This window comes from Hyaena hyaena, unplaced genomic scaffold, assembly GCF_003009895.1.
Source record: "Hyaena hyaena isolate Hyena2069 unplaced genomic scaffold, ASM300989v1 scaffold_533, whole genome shotgun sequence".
Lineage (NCBI taxonomy): Eukaryota > Metazoa > Chordata > Mammalia > Carnivora > Hyaenidae > Hyaena > Hyaena hyaena.
Genome location: NW_024081161.1, coordinates 607,628 through 613,473, shown reverse-complemented (window position 1 = coordinate 613,473; position 5,846 = coordinate 607,628).

Genomic DNA, 5,846 nt, shown 5'->3' with positions numbered 1-5,846 from the left:
ATGGGTGTGGTAGCCGAAGGCTGAATGGGTACAGTGTGTTGTGATAAAGAGAAGATTTTAGTGAAGTGTGTGGCTACCAATCGTGTCTGTAAACATCTATGTGTTTTATACAAAGAGTGTGGTTAAAATGTTCTTGATTACATTGTTCCATTAAACTGCTAAGCTGTGAAGAGTTTTCCCAGGCACTTTGAATAGTTATACATTTAGGACTACAGTAACCACAGCCAGTAACAACTAGGGTATATGATCACTGGCGACTGTGAGGGTGTTTTCTTCACTGTGGCAATAGGTCCATTCAGTTTAGGAAATGACACCCTAGAAAGAAAGTATAATCCTTAGGCGTAGGTGGCTGGAGAAAGGAGTTAACAAATTTTAGGACCTCATGATAATCAAGTTACCCAGTTAGAATTATGATGGTGTAAGAATGAGCAACAATGTCAGGGCAAACTATATCTAGTGGTTTTTGTTTTTTGTTTTTTTTTTCCTATTGTGGAATTTAAAGCCGGTAGGAACCTTGGAAAGTGTGTCATCTAGTTACCTTCTCACCTTAAGTCTGTCCACTACCATGGACTCTTTTTTATCATGGTTATGTATCATGTGTTAACAAAATCCTTGTCAAAGGAGTGCAGTCTGGTGCTGTTGCATGATCAGGCATTTCCACACACGTTTTCCAGGTGCCATTTTGAATCAGTTGTTGATTTTACACTTACGTGAAGGGTTTCAATTGGTGTTATCCTTTTAACTGGCTTTAAAGGCATTATAAATTAATTGACTTTTAAATGTATTTCAGAGACAACAGACAGCAAGAATTAAAACCTAGATCTGTCGCCTATGTGGAGCTTAATCCCTGGGTCCTGTTTTGTTTTGTTTTTCAGATTACTGTGGCTTAATGTTAGGCTTTGCACATGGAAAGGAGCTAAGAAATCAAGATTTAAAAACCATTTATAATATTGCATTAATGTTAAAATGATGCACCGTTGAATGTTACTTTTCAAGAATTCTTCCTAAGTTGCCAAAGGATTTTGGTAAAAGATTATATGTGACTAGTAATGACGATAGCAATCTTGTCTACCACTGAGAACCTTGTGTTGTGTTTATGTATATCCGAATAGAATTATATTCTGGAAACATTCAGTTTCTTTTTCTTATTTGTAAGTGTATATTTTTAAGATAACTGCTCAGATGAACTAACTAGACTTTTAGTTTTTTTTTTAATTTAAATTTTAGTTAACATATGTAATATTGGTTTCAGGTTTAGAATTCAGTGATTCATTACTTACATACAACACCCAGTGCTCATCACAAGTGCCCTCCTTAATGCCCATCACCCATCTAGCCCATCTCCTATCCTCCTCCCTCCATAATCCCTCAGTTTGTTCTCTGTTGTTGAGAGTCTCTTACGTTTTGTTTTCCTCTCTTCCTTCCCACTCCTCCTTCCTCTATGTTCATCTGTTTTATTTCTTAAATTTCACATATGAGTGAAATCATATGGCATTTGTCTTTTTCTGATTTGACTTATTTCACTTAGCAAAATACATTCTAGCTCCATCCACTTCATTGCAAATGGCAAGATTTCATTCTTTTTGATGGCTGAGTAATATTCCATTACACACACACACACACACACACACCACCACCACCACCACCACCACCACCACCACCACCACCACCACCTCTTCTTTATCCATTTATCAATAGACTCTTTTACTTTGGCTTTTATATTATAATGACTACTAAGATGACTTGTAATTAATTTCAAGAATATAGGATACAGGGAAGAATTATCATCTTTCTTCTGATTTTAGTATTAGTTTCTGTTTCTAACTTTAAAGAGTTGAAGTAGACAACAAGAGAAGGTACTTGAGTAGATGATATCCTCCTTTCTGCAAAGTAGCTGGATAGTGATTTTATTGAGAGCAAGGACTGTTTTCTGTATCTTTAATTCAAGCATTTAGCTCCTTTAATAGAACATGATAGGTTCTTGATAAATATTTGTCAAATCAATACATGAATAATAAGTACCCATTTATGTTTAATTCATTAGAAAAGAATATATTTAAGATATCAATTTGTGTAGCACTAACATTTTCATGAGGGCTTCTCAAACTCAAGAGCATGCTGTATATTTGGTGTAGTTTTCCATAAACAGCAATATTTTGAGGTCACAAAGTATAAAACTCAGAACTGATATAACATCTCTCAAGCTGACTTTTGTAATCCAAAGGTGTTTTTCCCGACCAAAAAGTATTCTTATACAGATTCCTAGTAAGTAGAAAACAATGGAGCTCTGTGTACAATATGTCTGATCACCTTAAAAGATGAAATTGTACTTTGTATCAAGTACTAAAATAGTAAGATTCATTTACTTAATAGACATAAAGATCCATTCTCCATTGTGTGGATTTTTTTTAATCATTAACATGTGTTAAAGAGACCTATTCAGAACTGATTCTTGAGAGAACTCTTTCTCAAAGGAATTATTATATAATCGTAATGTAAAAGTTTTCAAATTGTTTACTAATCCTATTTTTTCCATGAATTACTAAAATAATTTATTCTTAGAAAATTTTGGAAATTTGTATAAATTTCTGGTACTTTTTATACTTTTGTCTTTGGCCTTTAATGTGGTTATTAAGACATTTTTAGAAGCCGTTCTTATTCTTTTATTTTTTATTTTTATTTTTTTAATGTTTTATTTATTTCTAGGAGAGAGAGAGAGACAGCGTGAGCAGGGGAGGGTCAGAGAGAGAGGGAGTCACAGACTGAAACAGGCTCCAGGCTCTGAGCTGGCAGTCAGCACAGAGCCCGACGCGGGGCTCGAACCCACGAACCGTGAGATCATGACCCAAGTGAAAGTCGGACGCTTAACCGACTAAGCCACCCAGGCGCCCCACGTTCTTATTCTTTTAGATAATATTAGTAAATTTTTATTCAAAGAAAATGAAAATGTCTCATAATATTTGAATATTCTAGCATTGAAATATTCATCTAAAGAATTATTTATTTTTAAAAAATAAAATTAAAGTAATAAGTGCCTGTAGTAAAATTCAAATAATACAGAAAGCTATAAAATGGGGAGTGAAGTTCTTTTAGTCCTTCTATGAAAGGATAATAAGGTTTCTTGCATATAGTTCCACAAGAAGGTAATGTACATACCATGCTATATGCATAAACCAATACATAAATGTATATTTACATATCCACATTTTAAAACACAAATGAGAATTTACATAGCCTTTGTATTATGCAAACTGCATGTAAAAACCACAATTATGTCCTTTCCCATGTTAGAATTTAACCCCTTTGCCTAAGACTGATAGCACAGCCAAGTGCATTCTGCTTCTAAGTGCTTGGATTCTGAGAGATTATTAATTTTGCCCCAGATTAAAAATGCACAAGCTGGACAAAAGGCTTGAACTGTGTTTAATGAATTAATAGAGAAACTACCATTGGGACTGGATTCTCTCATCCTGAGGGGCTGTCTAGCCCCAGAATTGTAGCCCTGTTTGTGTTCTACTAAGATAATCTCAGTATTTTCTACACCGAACTGGGAGGGAAATGGTAAACAAATGATTTGCCTGCTAGCATTCCCAGTAGGGAGTGAATGTTTGCATTTATCAACAGAGGGTGCCAATGGCAAAGCTAAGAAATTCCAGTCTGATTCCAGAACACTGGGCCAGAAGTGCTCTGCACCCAGAGTCCCCTGGGGACCCACAAAATAGGAGTGTGTGGTCAACCTGTGACTTATTGTCTTTTCCATTTCGATTTTGGAGTAAGAGCTTCTAGCATGGCTTTGAGCAGGCAAAACACCCACATCCCTTTTAACAAATGCTTTGTCCCACACTTGGCCTTGAGTTAAGAATGGCTTTAAAAGGAAAATGTTGTTTTTTTTTTTCACATTTAACTAATCCAAGAGTGTTGGGGAGTCATTGCCAAATAGCCTTGATAGGGTTTACATCTCTTGGAAAATACAAAAGCTTGTTACAGGACCTAAAATTACAAATACCTCACTTTTATAGAGATAATTTGGTGACCTACTTGTGAATTATTTCACAATTGTCAGCAGTGGGAACATCATAAGGTCATTCACGTAGCCCACCCACATTTGGAATGGAAGAGAGAATGAATGGGCCACTTCGCCTTTTTCTCTCCCCGCACCAAATAGCAGTGCAAAGATTTATCTGAGAAGTTAAAAGTATTTGCTCACAAGATATCCTTTAATTTAGGGGTGCCTGGGTGGTTAAGCGTCCGACTTTGGCTCAGGTCGTGATCTCATGGATCGTGGGTTCGAGCCTCACATCAGGCTTTGTGCTGACAGCTAGCTCAGATCCTGGAAGCTGCTTCGGGTTCTGTGTCTCCCTCTCTCTCTGAACCTGCCTTGCTCATGCTGCTTCTCTCTGTCAGGAAAAAAAAAAAAAAAGATATCTTTTAATCTAAAACTTTGTCAGCTCCCCTCTTCCTCAGAGTTTATAAAATTAACGAGCATTTGGGTATAATTGCAAGGTTTTAATTGCAGAAACAGAATCTGTGCAATCCCTGAGAGCAGCTGACAGGCATGGAATTTTTCTGTTCAATTCTTGTTACTGTCAGCACAAGCTAGGGAACTCCCCAGCAATCTTCGCCCGTGTAGAATCAAATTGGAGGCCATTAGCTTTACTCAGTAATGACACTCAGCAAATTTATTGGGCAGTATTTGAGATCTTGTAAGCTCACAACTGCATTATTATTTCTGTGCCTAATGAAACAAGTCTTCAGAAATCAAAGCCAGGCATTTACCCCTTCGGTTTAATAATGTGCTCTATGGACATGAATAAATGTTACTCCTATCCATTACTAGGGATGGAGATCAGCAAGCCTTACTAGCTTCCAGAAAGAGTTCTGAGAAACCAGTTAGGGATACGAATTTTTTTTTTTTTTTTTTTTTTTGATAACTGAAGTGTAGTTGACAGACATTGGTTTGAAATCTGCCTCATTTTTTTCCTTGTAGAGCATAAATGGTTTTCAAATTTTTCTTAATAAAAGTAACTGTAGCATAATATCATTTGTCCTATTATATAAATTGAAGAAAAAAGTAATATATATTATATTGAGTTGATTTATGCAACTGTTATTCCAAATAGTTTTTAAAAAAATTACTCGGGGCACTTGGGTGGCTCAGTTGGGTGAGTGTCTGACTTTTGCTCAGGTCATGATCTAGTGGTTCATGAGTTCAAGCCCCACATGGGGCTCGCTGTCAGTGCAGAGCCCACTTCAGATCCTCTGTCCATCTTCCTATCTGCCCCTCCTACACTTGCACTCTCTCAATAATAAATAAAACATTAAAAAAATTTCTCAATGACAAGAGCAGAGACTTTCTATGGCAGCTGTACTGTGGTAGAGTGGCTTGGGAAGAATTCAGCCCACAATAAGTCACAGGGTTCAAAGGTGACTTTCTAACCGTCACCACACTCATAGCAGTTCTGTGAGGGGACAGGCTAGTAGTTTATTTCAACTACAGATAATTCTTCTTTAGTGGGTCATGTTTCCTGGGTAACAGAGTTTTGTTTAAAAAGTGTTTTTGGTAAAAATAACACTGCTATCATCTAAGTATTTGAATGTGACAATGATTATTTAGGTAATAATTGCAAGGAAAGATTTATTATGAAATAATCAGTTTTTTCCTAGTATGAAGTGAATACATGTTCATGGAAGAAACTTCAGAAAATATAAACCTTAAAAGATGAAATTGAATTGGTCAAAAATCATGTAGATGTATATGAGGGATTCTTCTTCAGTACTGCAAAACAAAGTTAGCCAAAGCTCAGCTAGGAATAGAACTTTAAGTCTAATGAAGGGCTGAGTGCAGC